The sequence below is a fragment of the Carassius gibelio genome, chromosome B19 (genome assembly GCF_023724105.1).
Source record: "Carassius gibelio isolate Cgi1373 ecotype wild population from Czech Republic chromosome B19, carGib1.2-hapl.c, whole genome shotgun sequence".
NCBI lineage: Eukaryota > Metazoa > Chordata > Actinopteri > Cypriniformes > Cyprinidae > Carassius > Carassius gibelio.
Genome location: NC_068414.1, coordinates 24,182,718 through 24,201,113, shown reverse-complemented (window position 1 = coordinate 24,201,113; position 18,396 = coordinate 24,182,718). Strand labels below are relative to the sequence as shown.

Sequence of the window (18,396 nt, the reverse complement as noted above, 5' to 3'; positions counted from 1 at the left end):
TCAAATGTTTTAAGCAAAATGTTGTGTGTGTGTGTGTGTGTGTGTGTGTGTGTGTGTGTGTGTATATATATATATATATATATATATATATATATATATATATATATATATATATATATATATATATATATATATATATATAGCAGATTAAATAACAATAGCAAATAACTTAATGAACATGATCAACGATTGTGAGATGTATTGACTGCGTAACAACAAAGAATATAGAATACCCAAGACATGTCCCTCGTATTGGTTTGAATGGGGAAACATGCAACACTCAATATGGCCGCTTTGCAACCTCAGAATAATTACTGTTGCTATAGCTACAGTAAGCTTTCTGAGGTCTGCGCCTAGGACTGTGCATGCACACTGGCTGGTCTTTTTTTAATGCTATTTGAGCAAAATAAACAACATCTGTGATAGTGCTGTGCAATTAATCTCGTTCATAATCGCATATTAATCACATTAGATTTTGAAAGTGATATCGTCTAGCTTGTCAGTGAACTCCGACTCTTTGTAGTGAATGACGCTCAATCTGAAAGCAGGTGATGGTGATTTACTACTAATCACAGGACCATCTTTACTGACGAGATGCCCATCACAATCGAAGGGGATTTTATTGCACAGCCCTAATCTGTCATGTAGTCGTTGTCAGATTTCATTGGTGATTTCAAATATGACATTTTATCGAAAGCTTGGGAAACAGTTTTAGAGAATTTGATGTTTTCCCATTCAAAGAGATTTGAGCTGCACTTGCATGCGTTTTAAGAAGCGTTTTAAAGATGGCAGTTGAGTGACATGACTCGCCTTAAAGGGACTTTGGTAACACTGACCTGTTCTAAAATTCTCTCGCGTTGCCATCCTTGACCTGAGAACATCTTCCAGGGTTTCTCTTAAGATGGAGAAGCAGTGTCCATGACAGTGAAGAGCTATCAATTACTTCTGCGTGACTATCATACTGAGTGGCAAGCTGGGGTGTGTGTGTGTGTGTGTGATCATCCTTACTTAGGTTTTAATGAAGTCAGCATGTGCAGAGACCCTCTGCAGCTCAAAAGCCTGGCCAAACTAATTGAGGTAGTTTCCCAGAGAGCTGCAGACATAATAACAGAGTCATTGTGGACCTCAATGCTAGGAGACAAACAAAAAACTGGAAAATATACTTTCTGCGTCGTGGACTAAACACTCAAATCCAATTTAAAGATATAATGGGGAGTACAAGATTGTTTAAACAAACAAGGTAACAAGACCTCTGCCCTCTTCCCATGATCCTGGATTCATGAATAATGAATGTCAGCTGGCGTTGTGCCCTTTATCCTCAGAATTCAGATTGCACTGCACACCTCATTGATGGATGTTAAGACCGATACAGTCCTTGTGTGGAAGCAGTGCACTGCCTAATCTGGCCTGGTGGATTATTTCAGTTAAATACTCACATAAGAGCTTGTTACTTCTCTTTCGTCACTATATTGACACCACTCAAAAATTCTAGTAAGGTGTTTGTCCTGAGTTTGTTTGCATTTTGTCTTCTTTTTTTGTGTGATGAATTTAAACAATTATTTTAGTCTGATTTGCAGACTTTATTTGAACTTCATAAATAATTTCACTAGAGGTGCTCCGATCACGATCGGCCGATCGTTAATGCGCATCTCGTCAGTAAAGCCGGTTTTCTAATCAGCGGTTAATTCCATCAGGTGCGTGATTTCACATAGAGCAGCTGTTACTACACAGAGCCGTTGTTAATAGAGAAGATGCGCAAATCAAGTTAATTTTCAGCGTTTATTGGCCCATCTTCTCTATTAACAACGGCTCTGTGTAGTAACAGCTGCTCTATGTGAAATCACGCACCTGATGGAATTAACCGCTGATTAGAAAACCGGCTTTACTGACGAGATGCGCATTAACGATCGGCCGATCGTGATCGGAGCACCCCTAAATTTCACCATTAGAAATTATCTCTGTAAAATACTTTTTTGGCTATTTATTTATTTCTAGTTTTTAAAGCCTTTTAAAAAATCAAATTGTTTTACATGGAGTTTTCAAGATTGAGTGAAATCATTGCAATATCTCACACCTTTTTTTGTACTTTTTATATGTATTTTTGAAACTCGTTATCTTTATTTCTTAATTTTGTTTTCACATTTATACTTCAGCCTTAAAGTTTAAAAAGTTGAAAATCCCCTATTGATTTACATTGACATTTCAGCATTCAGTGATCGTAATGTTTAGTTCCATTGCAAGTACTCAGTTTGCATAAGAATTTTAATTGCCCTTCTATGCATTTAACCCTTAATGGCAGAGGTGAAATATCATAACACTGTCAAAGAGGCTCTGTGACATTCAATTCACAAATGATTCCAAATGTTTACATATTCTTTCTGCAGCCTTTCAAGCATCAATATTGCATTCAGAAAATGCAAATCTGGTTAAAAATTCCTGTCAATTTCCATCTGCATCAGTTTCAGAAGATGAAAACACATCATGAAATGCTTGTTGGTTACAGTAAACATAACACAATGATCTGTACGTAACGGCTGTCTTATATCTATAACAATGTATTTGTGCTTGTGCCACCTGGCTTCCCATATGCCACAGTCTCTGTCAGGCACATCAGTGGGATAACATGGTGAATCTGACACACTGGCTTTGCCTGCACAGAAGCATGTGTTAAGAGTGTATTAAAATCAGGACATATATTGTCTTTAGTGTCGCTATGATATGAGTAGCAATCCGGATTTCTTCATGCAGTTGTTAAAGGTGAGCAGGCGGAAAAATGACAGGCAGAGACTACTTAAAGACGCACAGCTAGTAAAAACAAGAGATCTACAAAGGCTTTTTTATGTAATGTATTCACTGTCTGACATTTGGAGCAGAATTGGGCTGCGGTTACATGTCTTTCTCCCAAGCCAAGGTCGTGCGATGGTGTGGATTCAACAGCTTGGCAATGTGTTCTGTATATTTATGTGTATGTTAAAGCTCCACGTTCCTCTTTGATCTTCACGTTGGCTGACAGCGAGAAGAAGGAGTGGCTCTCCCGCAATTTTCTGACATAATTTCCGCTCACTAGCCTCCTTGTCTGCCTACATACTAAGTGGAGCTCTGAGTAACAAGAGGCCCTTGCTGGGAATTGTTCCTTCCTGTGCATCTCCCGTCCAAAAGGCATCACTGATGCAACGCGTTGGCCCAGAAAAGAAAAGGAAGGGGAACGGGGTTTTGCGAGCCGTACGTCCTCCTTGGATGTTTCTGGAAAAGGGTTGGCAGGAGAAGAGACCCGGGCGTGGTACGCTCGGTGGTTAAGTCATTAGGCTAGGCGTGTCAGTGAGTGTATGAAAACTCCGGGGTGGAGGTGGAAGCCTCGCTTTAGCCCTCAGGAAATGTTGAATCAGAACATTTTTTTGGGACTGCTAGGGCTTAATGGGACTCAGAAGGGATCTGAAGTCCGTCACAATATTTTTTGAGTTACCATGACTTGGCGTGTGAGTCATCTATCGTATTATGAAACCCGGCTCAGCCAGGGAGGGGATCCTTACCAAAGAACCCGAAGAACCCAGTCTGGAGCCAAGCCTCACACAGACCTGTTTCAGCATTCGGTCTCGGAGAGAGGATTGATAACTCTGACGGAGACGTGCTGATGAAGGGGTGTGGCTTGGGAGTTGCCTTTTTTTTTTTTTTTTTTTTTTTGAAGAAACCAGAAAACAGCTTGTTTCTTTCATGCTCTTCTTGGTTTTTGTTGCAATTTTGATAATTTAATATCTATTTAGTGACATGAACATCATCCGTCGTCTTGTGTGGGAGAAAAAAAAAATATTTTGATGTCTGGACTTAACAATAACACATAACAATGAAACATTTTTGGTTCATCATCATCTTTTAAATCAAAAGTTAAAAGTTCAAATTATATTCCATACAGTTGCTTTTAGTTTCTAGCTTTTGGCCAACATATGTAAGTTGTTTGCATTAATTAAAAAAAGTTAAAATTATTAAAGAATCTGCTTCGCCTACGATATCATGTACCTTGTTGTCATCTTCTTCCAGTCTCCCACTTAATGACTAAGTTACCACAACTTTGTAAATGTAGATAGAATCGGATAAAGTTGGAATTCAGTTTTTTAAAGCCGCAGTTTTGAGGTTATTTTATGTAATGCATGTACTCTTGACTTGGCTTTTAAAATGCCAAACAAAATGAGCCTTTAAATCAGAATGAAAATGAAAGATGTTTTTTAATATATTTTTTACTTTATTACAGTTTTGTGTCCAAATCTGATAGTTATTGATTTAATCTACGCTGGGCTAACCTTAAGAATATTTGACATTAATGTTTAAACATAATTTTCCCTCAAAATACTTCATTGAGCAATAATGGTAAGGAATCTGGATGCCAGCTTTTCTTGTGGAGCAGAATTTTGTATCATTTTTGTCCATAGTGAGACATAGAAACCATTCTATTTAATGCACTGTTCAAATCTAAATATTAACACTATATCTAATCTTTATGCATCTGTACATTAATGTTAAGAAGGTCATTGTATTTTAAGCAGTCTCTAGTACTCTCCTTTTCTATGACGTCTAACTTTGTGATAAAACAGCATGCCTCCCTATTTCTAAAATGCCTGTTTGCCCTTGACTCTGAATTCCAGCTTCCTCTAGTCTTGCCGCATACCCATAGAGAGGCGTTCTCCCCCTGTGGCAGCATTCGGCCTGCTGGCCCGTTACCGGCGTCGCCTCATGTCAGAGCTCATTACTCCTGGTCCAATGTTCTCCTGTATGCTACCCAGAATCTGCCTGCTGGCGCCTTCTCCAGCCTGTCCAGCGATCAGCAATTAACCCCCCTCCCTCACCCCCGGTGCATTGTGGCTACACCCTGACCCACAATCATTGTTTAGGCTTGTGTTCAAAAGGGACGCTTTTTCTTGCAGCTGACCCCTTGCCAGTTGCAGGTCACGTTAATTGCCCCAGATTGATATCCCGCTGTGCTTGGTTGCTGGCATTGGTCAACCCCTGGAGCAAACAAATATGTTTTTTCATCTGTGAAGACTAATCATGCGGTTATCATTTTATGTTGCCTCTTTTTGCCCTTCAGTATCTCTAAATATAGTCATATTGTTATTACCTAATTAAGCCTCCAGCCACAACCCTGAGGATTATACTGAACTTTGCTCCCAGTGGGCTGTACTTAGACTTACAGACTTCATCCTCTATTTTTGTAGCGCTGAATAGCATTGGATGCTAGTGTTGCATGAAGATCTATAGAATAGAATAGTGATTGATGTGATTTGCATTGGTCTAGCCTTCATTACCTTTTGTTTTATTTGAATATGTTTAGATTTTGAGGAGTAAACAAATGTATCACTGATTTTACTTGGTAGCTGTTTTACTACTGCCTTATTTTATTTTATGTATTTAGTTTATTATGTATTTTTAATTAAGAAGTAGATACAAATAATTTATGGATTTTTTACACACACATTTATGTAGTCTAAGCTATATTACATACGGTACATATGAAGCGATAACCCAAATCTTAAAACTCTAGTACAGGGTCAGTGAGGATCTGCTTGATCTCATATTATGTGAGAGAAAGCCTGTATGTGAAACCAAACGTTTGGCTTTCGGTTCTGTTTTTTTTTTTTCTTCTTTCACCCATTTCCTTTTGTTTCTCTTCATGTGTGGTCACCTTCCCTGGAACTGTTTCCATCCCAGATTCCTATTTAGATGTGAGTCTGACCGCGTTTGATTCCAATCTGACACCAAGTCTGACTGTGGATTCCAGTGTCCAGTGCTGCCTGGCCCACATCAAAGAGACAGGAGCCCCTTTTTGTTCCTTAACGAATACAATCTGCCATTTAATTTGTGTGGGGTGTCGGATTAATCGGGCCTTTGAGGAAGGTGACATTCACTGTTTTCTCCCTTCCTTTCCCCATTTTTTTCAAATGCTTTTCCCTACCTCTAGTTCCCCCCACTCTGTAGTTCAGCTAAGTTCAGCCAGGCATTTAGTTCACATTTAGCATGCCGTACGGATAGACAGCAGGAGAGGGAACACGGTGGAGAGAGGGACGAAAGGAGGAGGAGTCTGGGTAGCTTCTGATTAGCTTTACTTTACAGCCTAATGAAGAGACGGCTTACCTATTAGTCTGCTGAATCCAGGTGCCAGGGTTTGGGATTTAGGAAACGTCTCTGGTTCAGAAATACATTCGAAGACTCTCATCCGGTTGCGATTCAAGAGCGAGGGATAAGGGGGAGGAGCCAGAGGCCTCTAAACAAACACACAAACACAAAACAGCTGCGCCTGGCAGCTAACAAATGTGTGATTACCTTATGGAATGCAGCATGCACATCAGGCAGGTGACGCGCGGAAGTGCACAATGACATGAAATCCAACAGCTGCTGTATTACCCAAGGGCCAGACATCCCCTTCATTAAGCAGGGTTTACCAAACCTGTTCTGTGAAGATGTTGGCGTGTTTGAGGAGCTGTTGTGTGGTTAAATGTGGGAGATTATAAATGAATGGCTGTTTTGGTGTATCCATGACATGGAGTTGCAGAAATCGGAGGGGTTGGTGGCACAGGTGAGAAGGGTGAGATGCTTTGTACCGTTCTGTAGACAGATGGTTTCTCCCCGGGGAGCCTCCCTCCCTCACCTTTCTCTGCTGTTTCTGCACTGTAAGGCTTCTCTCTGGGTATCGTGCTGACGCGGCAGCCCCTTCAATGTGAAGAAGTGTCGCCCAATCTGCCCGTCTCAGCCCCTAGCCAGACGTGCCATTTCCAGCCCCCTGAGGTTTTCAACACTCCAGGTGAGAACAGCCAAGCAACCGGTGTCATTTTCTCCTGCTGATCCCCAAAATACCAATTCATTTCTCTCAGTCAGGTTTCCCTGCACCTGCACATAACCGAAGGAACTAGCAATTCATTTCGCCTAGCACATTGTGTCCACATGTCCCTGAATGCACGATTACTCTCTGAGAATCAAAGAGCGATTATATCTTAGGAGCAGTATGCTTTGATTTCAACAAGCATGTTCTTCAATAAGGATCTATTAGATTCTGTTTTGCATATTTATGTTGCACATGGATATTTTTTGCATATCTAGGTCAAAGGCTTGTTTGGATAACATTCTTGTTTCTATAAGATGGTTCTTAATACGAGAACAGAAGGGGAAGGGTTTTTCAACTTAAATATTTTTTAGTATTAAGGTGTTTCATAAATTATGCAGTAAAACTAGACAAAGTGTGATCATATTTACATTAAGCAGGACTTTATTTAATATTTTAGCGTTAGATTTTTAGATTTACTAGAAAGGAATAAGTATGTTACCTGGAGTGTAAGTGTAACATTGGTTTTTAAAAATGTATTTTATTAACATTTTATTTAAAATATTTAAAAGTAATTTCTATAGCTATCAGTAATAATGTGTTTACTGCAAAAAAAAACAAAAAAAACTAGTACCTACATTATAATTATTTGAATTGTTTCCAGTACTGGGAATTTACAATGTTTGTATTGATCCACTTGTCTGTGTTGTGAATCTTTATGCCAGTAGGTGGCGACAAGAGTCTGTCTGTGAGTGAGTCATTGAATCATCCAGTCTATTAAGAATTCTACTGCACATATTTTGTGTGTTATTGAGGAAGTTTAGTTCTTTACAATTGCGTCCGATCCGCTGTGGTTCCTCCATTCCTGTATAAAGCAGCACTAGATTAGCATTGCATTTTCAGTATTGCTCGTTCCTTGCTACTCTTTACTGTTGCAAACACATGTTTCTTCTGCAGCTAGTCATCTAGTGAAGAGAAATCTCTGTGTTGTGTTTCCCATTTGTGTATTTATTATGTGAAAAATACACCTTAAGTTCTTTAACCATAGCACTCAATTCACTGCGAAAGGTTCACAGGCCTGGAAGTACGGGCAAATGCAAGCACAGCGTAAATGAGTCATTGCAAGGAGAAAGGGTTGTGATAAGCAGTACGTCTACTTTGGGCAGGCCTGAAAAGAAATTCATTAGGTCTGCCATCGTTTACATTTCCGCTCGCTTGCTCGCCTCAAATTATATTTAGTGACAGCTGCTTTGACAAGCCGCACTGTATGTTTCTGGGACTCCAATGTATTGAATTTCCATCGGGATTTCTTTCTTAATGCGTTTCATTTTCTTCTCTATAGCCTTTTCTTTTTCTTTTACTCTATCCCCTTTGTAATGGTGTGGAGTCAGTCCTGAGAAGGAATATTACATAGACGTAGTTCCACCCCACCGGTGCGGATGATTGGGATGGGTGGGACTGGGAGAAAAAAAAAGAAGAAAAAAAAAAGGCGAATGATGAATTATCTTTTCTGCTTATCATCATCATTATCATAAGTCCGTAATTACTGATGACATTTTACAAATGACTAGGCCCTCTAATCTTTCTCTTCGGCCAGGAGTCGTCGTTGAAGCCTTACCTGCCCTCCCTGCATGACCTGTCATGATCCTTCAGCTGTGTGAGTTTCAGCGCAGGAAGCCAGAACATCTTTCTTTTCTTTTTTAATTTGTTCACTGTCTGTCATTTTAGAGTGCTCACCACAGGATACAGGGAGAGTCTTTAGACCAACCTGGCATATAGGACTCTTTCCATGAAGAAGGTACAAAATAGAGTCATTATCTTTTTTCTTTTTCATCAAATGGTCAGTGAAATTAGGTACTTAACCTTTAAAAAGTGCTGATCGTGCACCTAAGGAGGTCAAACTAAATATTAAATGAGCTGCTTTTTTCTATTCATTTTATTTGAGCCTTGTAGTTTTTACAACCTTTTTTTACCAAAATGTTGGTCTAAATACAGAATAAAACTTCAAATGAAAATTAAATAAACATTAAATGAAAATACATTTTTATTCATTTATTTGTTTTGTACAAAAAAATAGTAGTTAATGAATTAGGTATCATGAACTGACAATATTTAAAGTGTGTATATATATATATATATATATAATGAATGCTAATTCCTAAAATTTGCACAAATTGGACAAAATTGAATATTTTGTTTTTGATAAATAAAATGACAAAGTGGCAATAAATAGCAGTTTGGATGTATAACAGTCAAATAGAAGTTCAACAAATAATGTAAAAAACATGACTTAAACTATTTTTTTTAATACAGTTGAGAAGGTCAAAATTAAATTTTAGAAATTATGCGTTTAAACGTTTTTTTTTGTGCCAAGTTTATATTATTTTAAATATTTTTATTTCTTTTTTTTTTTTTTTTTTTTTTTTACACATATCTTGTAGTTATAGCACAAAAAACTAAAATTGTGCTTTTAATGCTTTAAAGTGTACCTTTTTCTTGGAAGTCTTCAGATTCCTGTAACACTGCTGTTTTTATGCCACACGATCGTGGGTTACTAGAGAGCTTGAGAGGTTGCAGTTTACCTCAAAAGATTAGAAGCACAACACATAGTTTACTATATTTTAGTGTTTCCGTATCTTGCCAATCAAATACCATTTTGTAGATTATTTCTAGTCGGCAACACATAATGAACACATGAGCTGTTTTCCTTCCATCTTATTTAACTGGGCTAGGCTTTCTATGCCCAGTTGTTCATAGCAGAATGGAAGCTTGGCAGGATTATTGGTAGGTTGCCCTTTCAGGAAGTCGGCCTCGCTGGCAGAAAGATGACCAAGGTTATTTTCCTTTGGTGATAATAAGTAATAGCTTATAAAGATCAGTGAGCTCTAATCACAAATTCCTCCCTGCATCTCATTACTCTAACATTCTTTTCGCTGTATCAGCCGCAGCAGCACTTAATTTCCTCATCGCTCAGTGCTGAGTGGATCAGAGTTCTGGGCGAGATGCAACGGAGTGACAATCTGCTGGCCAGAAAAGAGAAAGAAGAGAACATGCTGTACTTAGAGACTTCAGTGGAATAAACGAAAGGAAAAAGAGTATTTTTTACAAATATTAAAACTAATCATCTCTGAACTACTAATTAGACTGTTTAACTTTTATAGCTGTATTGTTTCCTCATTTTTTTTACATTTGAAATAAGATCCCTCATTATCTTCTCATGATATCCCTGTGCTTTTTAACTCAACGCACGTGCAATGCTTTGCACTTTTTGTCTTTGCAACATCCCCAAGTGGCCATTTGTGGCCATGCCGCTCTTGTAGAGGAAGGTGAGTGTTTGCAGTGAAGTTTGATTCAAGGATAAGACACACTTCCTAACCTGCACTGTGGAAATGTCAGAGGCACACATCAGTCTCCGACAGCATCTCGGCTGCTTGTGCTCTGTTTTGTGTTTGTCGACACTGAATGTTTCAGTTTATGGGTTGATTGGTCTGCTTACACAGAAAATATCGAGACTTTTGTTCTCTAATTGCTGTTCTCAGCAAGTTTTTGTTTATGTCAGTGCTTGTTTGTCATCGAACAAGTGTGTGTTTATGTTTCCACATCCATTTGTGTTCGAGAGCCGTGCTAATGCTGCTGGGACAGGAAGTGGAAAACCTTCCTCCGCATCTCGCAGACGAATTCTGTAACAGAGTGCCACATTTTATGAGCAAGGACGGGAGGGAAGAAAAAAAAAGAGGGGAGGGAATGCGACTACCTGCTGCAGTCTACAGTCTGTGGGCAAACGGAGAGCCATGCATGACCTCACCGTCTGAGGGGGCGGAATACACTGAGCCGTTTCAACAGTCTTCCAGGACGCCCCTGTTTATTTTTGTCTATGGAATGATGGGAAATTTGACTGCTGCAGAAACAAACTGACACCCTTGTGCAGCCAGCCGGCCACGCCAGCCCAGGCCGGTGTGCGTGTGTGTATTCGTCCTGTTTTTGGGGTTTGGCTGCACTGAGCAGGAGGTAGAATGGAAATGATGGCGAGGCTGTGAGCAAAGTTTGCTGTTCCGTGGCCCATAATGGTCAGATTGTGTTTAAAGTTGAAGCAAGACATAATCGGCGGTAATTCACTCATGTGTCTGTCTGCAGTGATTACATCCTTCTCCACCATCCTAAATCAAGTCCTTTCAGTTACGGCCAGCTGCTCATAACATGTTTACCCAGCGTTGGTTCCATGCTCCATATGAATTTCCATGCCATTTTTAACTTTTTTTCAATGACCGATTAATTTATCGACTTTGAGTCTGAATGGCACTTATGTCAAGCACACTGCACCTTCTGTTATGTTTGGTCGCACGCCTCGTTTAGTGTATTCACACAGAACCTGTATGCCGTGTAGGCTGCAAAGAAAAGGCTTTCTGTTCTGAATTGATATTTAAACCTGATGTTATGCGAAACTATCTTTCTAACGAAAGCCCAGATTCAAATGTGGTTCTCTTTATGTTGCTATATGTGGTAGCAGGTTTGAGTGTGTTCGCTGTTTTGTGTGCCCACCCTTCAAACGTTGGAGCCACAGCTGCAGCGAATCACCTTCTTAAACAGTGCCAGAAACATGCCTCCTTACCACCCACGTCTGCTTTCATTCACCAAAAAAAAAAAACTTTATAATGATTATAAATGTCAGTGATAATAAAACTTTGCATGCCCCCCCCCCCCACTCCCCAGCTCCACCTTTCCACAACGTCATTTACATTTGAACCCAAACAAAATATAAAATGAGAGGGTGTAACGCTATCTGGGTTTGGAGAGGCTATGCACCACATGAGCGCGCCCATAATGTCGTCGACAAGCATAATTTGTTCACTGACAGGATGGCGGTTAGAGTTATTTTTATTCTTTAATTGTGTAATGCGTCGTTTTTTTAATATGAATCACTCATTAAAATCTGCAGCCCCATGACGGATATGTTTCCAATCCTTTTTTATTTTATTTTTTATTTTTTTTATTATGTCCGTCTTTGAGATGTAGATTTTGTTCAAATGTGCAGAAAGCTGAGGTGGGATGAAATACTCGAATGTAAACATCCCTCAGTATTCAAACATCTGGTTTTGGGGTGGTCTGTTAGGTGATCTGTCTCATCTGTCCTGATTCCACTAGTTTCTCATGGTGGAAACCCCACATACACCCACTTTCAATCATGTCTCATCCTTTTCCACCCTAAATAATGCAGCGGTAACTGGTGTTTCTAAGATAGATGCAACATTCTGTCGTTGAATTTGAGGTAAACACAGATAAGACACCTGTAAGTTTGTATCATCAGCTGATATTGTACAAAGTTGGGCATTTCTCAACTCTGAGCCACCTGAGCTGTTAAAACTAGGACTGTCAATCAATATTATAATTTTTAATCTTTTTTCAACTTCTTTCCTCATTGGAATTTTTTTTTTGTTTGTTTTTTTTGTTTAATTGCACTAAATTGATGGCACAACTTTCTATGTATAGCTTTTGTAAAAAAAAAAATTAGTGTTTTTTTATTATTTTTTTATTTAATGGGCCTTTATTTTTTTTATTTAGCTATATTTGATTATTTCAGTTTGATTAATTTTATTACTCTAACTTAGTTGCCAATACATCATTTATATCTTAATTTTTGTAACTAATTTTAATTTAGCATTATTTCAATTAACTTTTTTTTTTTTTTTTTTTTTTACTTAAAAATAACAGCAATGCAAACCACATGGCTTTCGGTTTTAGGGTGACTTGAAGGGATTATAAAAAATTCCTCTTTCATCCTGTATCGTGAACATTGTCATTTATATCTTAATCACCCAAAATAAGAGCATTTCTAAATTTGGATTGGCAATACATCACTACAGATAATTTCTGAATCAACTGAATATGCGGCATCATTCGATAAACCTGCTTCACTCATTGGATGGTGCCAGAAACAGCCAGGTGGCCCTAATAATGCAGGCGGAGCCTGAAACCAGAATCCGAGCAGAGCTATTTATGACCTACAGAGGAAGAAAAAACGGTACTGCATAATTTGAATGTTTATATGAATTATGCTTTTGATTTGCTGACCAAAGCTTGCTTTTTTGATCACAAAGGTCCAACTCCAGAGCCGGCCGACTGCAATGAGACATCTGTTTTAACTGTGCACGACAAAAGTCATTGACCTGACAGTGGATTTACCCGACATTTTTTTCCTCCTATTTCTCAGTCAATCTCTCCCTCCTTCTCTTTCATGTCCTTCACTCCTGTCTAGAGTGTGAGACAACAGCCATAGCGTTGAGGGGAACTGCCGTTGCGTGTAGATGAGTCGTTGTGCTCTGAACCCGACTGCAAATGAACATCTGGCCGGCATATTGGTTCCATGTGTGAAAATGAGATCCGTCCGAATAATGACCAGACTCAATCAGTATTCAAGGGGAGGAGATGAGTGCATGCTGATCCTGATTTGCTCGACAGTTCAAATTGGCAGTACCTTACATAATTAAGGAGCAATTGGCCAAGATTAGGCGGGCTTCAGACCCTGACCGATCATTAATTTAGAACCCCGTCTCAGGATCTGGCCCCCTGCTTTTTACTACCCCGCCAACCTCCTCTGGAGTTTGCCAAAGCATCAGCTGGTAGCTATTTGTCAGGAACCCCCCTCATAACGACCTTAATTGTTTTAGACAAACAAGCAAGCTTGTGGCCTAGGCTTTTTATACAGGAAGACATGGCTTCTTTGATCCAAACTATATTCCTTAGTGAAGCCTCGGAGCTATTTACCAAAGATATTTATCCTCGGATAGATAGACAGATAGACAGACTTTCAGGCTCAAAATGGCCACTTTATATCTGTGCCACTTGAGAGATAAAAGAAACCTCAACACGTACAGCTTTATTTTGAAAAAAAAAGAGAAGCAAATTTTACAAAATAATGTAAATAAATACGAAATGCAATTCATAACAATTTAATTAAAATTGAAATGCATCTTTTTAATGATTATGCTTTTTTTTTTTTTTTGGTTATGCTCCGCATGTATGGACTGAACTTCAAGGTACATTACATATTGTAATTAAATAATTAGCATTATTTAATTCTTTTATTTAATAATCTTCCATTGAACAGAAAAGAAAGTATTGTGAATAATCCTTCAACCATTTTTGTCAAAAGGAAAAACAAATACAAAACAAAACCCCATTGACTTGTATGCATAAAAAAAAAATCACTTTATTGTGTTTGGCAGAAGAAACTAACTAATATTGGTTTAGATTGACATGACAGTTTTTTTTGGGTGAACCATCCCTTCAGTCAATCAAGACAAAAAGCTTTGCGCAGTCATTTCAGTTCTGAGCTTTGCTAAAAAAGGACTGTAGAAATGTTTATGCCTGGTCGTGTCATTTGTCATATTACTCAGCACAGGTGGCATATAAGGCAAGTGTGGCATAATGTTAGCACGAGTGCTGACGGTGGCTGTTATGCTTCATTAAGGGCCATAAATGCTGCCTTTGTAAGGGTGGGGGGGGGGGGCGGTTTGCCTGCAGACTATTTGGCAGTCGCATTGTAAGGTAATCTTAAGCGAATCCGCTGACAGCTTTTCCAGGTATCATGATATGACAGCACACCAAGATTGTTTAAAGAAAACACAAGCTGATTTGGCACGACGATTCTCAGCATTATATGAATAAACAAAGCACAAAAACATTCCCATTGTTTACAGGCGTCGCTCGGCAACGGCTCCTGCGCAGCACAGCCGTCCATCAAGGGCTTGGCTGCGCTGATGGTGTCAGTGATGGAACGGGCGCGAGAGAGGAGGAGACGTAATCAGGAGAATGTGCAGCAGCCCTAAAATGAAAGGGGCAAGTCCATATGTGTGATTCTCTACCCATAAACAGCTCGCAGCCAGTTGCAATTACAACGTCAGACCTGACTGCAGCTATAATCACAGCAAGATGGACCTGCAGGCGCCCGGCTCTCATGACTTCTCATTCTCACTCATACTTGTCCGCACATCTGTGAGCTGAATCACAGATTGCGGTGGAGACCGTTCGCTGCGCAGTGGCGGCTTCTGGGATCGCTCCTGGCATCTGCAGGAAAAACGTGGCAGCGGGGCATCAAACAAACAAGCCGCCGTTGAGCGTGTGCGTCTGCGTACGCCGGGGGCCTGACTTTCTGCCCGTTTGTTGCAGATCGCTGCCTGCTCTCCGCTCCTTTCTCTTTCATTGCCCTCTGTAATCATTTAACCGCTCGCAGCCTCGGGGCCGAGGTGCCACACCTACGCTTTTCTACCAATTCTTCTTCAGGTAGCAGCATGCTCTGATTGTCTTCCTGTGCGTTTCTTAACATCAGGAAAATGGCCCGTTCTCTTTTTATCTCCTGCTATCTCGCTCGCTCGGTAGCTTTGTTTAGAAAGGGGCCATGGAGACAGGAGAAAGGCGAAAGAAACCGAGAAGAGGGGAAGCACTCTGTTTTTGTTATTAAAAGATGCTTTCAATGAGGAATGTGTGCATTAGCTGTAGAATGTTTCCTATTAGCAGCTTATCTCTGAGGCTTTTGGCTAAGGGCCTGGCTGAAGCTTTTTTTCCAGAGAGAGAGGGAGAGAGAGAGAAAGTGTCAGCCTTGATGAGAAAGAGACCATGCAGGGCCTGGGGAATTAACCAGTGCTGCCATAGAAACCCTGAAATCCATGACACTGGCAGGCCGGTCTGTGACGTGGCAACACCCTTGGCTGACCAAGCAGAACTTGTGCCCTCACCTTCGGAAGACTGAAAACACCTTAGAGAGAGGGAGAATGTCAGCGTGCTTTCGTTGCATGTATTGTTTGAGATCATGAGTGAAGTGGAGATGGTGGTTTAATAGTGTTTTGTGCTGTCAAGGACACAACAAACTATCACAATAGAGACGCAGCTGTCCTTGAAGGATATTGTTCTACTTGTGCGTGACACTTGACGCATCAAGAGTTAATTTGCTTTCTGTTTAAACTGATTTTAAGAAAACAATGCAATAATGCATTCAGTAAATTATTTTTTTTAACCCTATACTTACTGAGGGGAAAAATATATATTACGGTTTCTTTACTGTCCAAAAACAAAAGTTTTTATTTATTTCTATTTTAAGAAAAAATAACATGGAATTCTTTTGAAATCATTTGTAAATACCATGGCACTTAAGTATGCAAATTATTCAGTACCATAGTGTGCAGTGGAGAAGTCTGAATGCACAGTTGAATCTATTTGATTTTACACAGATTTGGTAAAATATATATATATATATATATATATATATATATATATATATATATATATATATATATATATATTATGCCAGATTAGTTTATTTTTGGCCAATTTTTGTGCTACTAAAATACTTCAAATATTTAGCATTAAATTATAAATGCATTTCATTTCAGTTAGAAGCATTTTCACTTGAGCTCTCCTTTAGTTTTATTTTTTGGTTGACCTAATGTGCACAGTAAACTTTTTATGCTTTTTGTCTTTTAGACATGGGATCTGCCCTCAAATGTAGTGTGTGCTGCTTAACAGACACTGCAGTGAACTAGTTTTGTCTCTGTGTTTCAAGATACCGGAAGCCAGCTTTAACAGTCCCACACTTACAGCAGGCAGATTGGTGCCGTCCAACAGAAGTTCTCAGAGAGCTTGTAAAACCCATTCCTGAACAAATGTGCGCACGATTCTCAGCATTCCTCTCCCGCTGAATCGGGCAGCACTGGAAAGTACGAAAGTTGGAAACGTGGTGTTCATATTCACTTTTATGGAGGCCTAATTAGGGATTTGTGTGTTTTCACAAACAGGTTGTTCATGGCTACAGATGTTAAGCTTCCTCTGTGTTTGCTGAGCTTGGCCCGTAGGCCTGGGCTACCGCAGACTATTTGCTCAGGGATAACTTCCTGCTTGGCTAGCAGATTGCTGTTTCAGCATGCTTGTCTCTTTCTTTTGTGTGCATAAAGTTATAGATTATATTTTTATGATACATCATAGATAATTCATGAAATGCATGTGGGTTGGTGTCTGCGAGTTGCTTAATGTTTTGTTACGGAGATGGGCCTGCAGTTAATGGGACCCTTGGCAAATCCGGCAGGAAAAAATAAGTCCGGTTTTGCTCGGCCCCTCCTGGTCCTTGGCTTTTTATTTTTAACTTCATTGTTGTAGAAAGGAGGATCAGCGCTGGCAGCCCTCCTGCCAGCTGCACTTTTATCTCCCCGGCCCTTTTCAGATGAAAAATACCTCCAAGAGCTTTGCAAAACAACTGCACTTTTAGCCACGCTTCAAAAAAAAGTATTTTTGCTGTGCATTTAATAGACCGCCCTTCCTTTTTAATACTCCAAAACATATAGAATTGAAGTCCAGCAAGAGATTTCTCTCCACAAGAGGGAGAAAGCTCGCCTGGAAAGCAACAAATCCTGAAATGAAATTTGGCTAAATCCTCATGTCTCCTCTTTCTCAATGCTAACTCCCCACAGATGTCCCTCTGCCGTCTCCCTTCCTGCATGGAAAAGTGACTGGAGGTCGCAGACGCGTGCTACCCACTGATAAATCTCAAACAAAAGGTTCTGTCGCAGCCGGACTCTGGTCAAAGTGACTCCGCCACTGTAGCCTTTTTAAACCTTGTGACTGCTATTGATTAGCAGCTGTGCCGCTGCCCTCTTCAGAAAGCACCGCTGGGACTGTCCCTCTGTTTCTGGGTACTCTTGTAGACCAGATTTCATCCCAGAACGGTTTGTGTTTGGAAAGAAAAGGTTATTTATTGAAAGAAAGGTGTACATCATTAATGAATGGCTTTTCGACAGGAAAGGTACAATGCGATTTATTATGCATGCATGCCTGCCAAACATTTCTCATGGATGTGTCTTGTATTCTTTTCTAAAGACGAAATTTGAATTCCTGAAGAGAACGTTCAAAAAAATCATCGTTATTAAAGTTAACCTCCTACTGGGCTTAAATCCCCAAAGTGAAGATGTTTAAGAAATGTGTTGGGTTGTTACAAAAAAGCATTGCAATACATAACAGTAGCTACAAATAATATTACTGCCTCTAGGTATTCGCTTGTTAAGTCTGACGTCACGTAGTAGCGCTTCCGTGTCCAAACGCTCTATCAGTTACCATGAGAAAACAACAAAAGGTGCTAATATAAACTCACAATGTGATAGAATATTAGCGAAAAATGTATAATCTTAACCTTTAACTCCATACCGAAGTCCCAGATAGCCAGACAATGAAAATATAAATATTAAAAAAATATAAAAAAAATTATTTGTGTTTGGGACGCTGTGAGCAGGGAGACTGTAGTGTAAACCTTAAGTTTGAAAGCGTTTAGCTTAAATGATTAATATGAGTAAACAGTGCTCATAAACGGCTGCTGAGGTCGTATTCTCAAGTGAAGTGAGTTGAGGCTTGGACCCGGAAACAGCGCTTCTTACGTCATCACTTAACAACCGAATAAGCACAAGTCGTCAACGATCAATGTAAACGTGATCCAATAAACAGTCATGAGATGCATGCATAACAGGACTTATCACTGAAATTATCTTTAAAAAATAGAGGGGAAAAAATGGAACTCTATAAGATGATTTTTAATGATTTTTCATCAATTA

At 39.6% G+C, this 18,396-nt stretch overlaps 1 protein-coding gene across 4 annotated transcripts in view; it reads left to right on the top strand.

Moving 5' to 3' along the window:
- The window catches only part of trps1 (trichorhinophalangeal syndrome I), a 105,159-nt gene that overhangs the window by 42,552 nt on the left and 44,211 nt on the right, over positions 1-18,396 (top strand). The gene's annotated exons all lie outside the window — the stretch shown is intronic.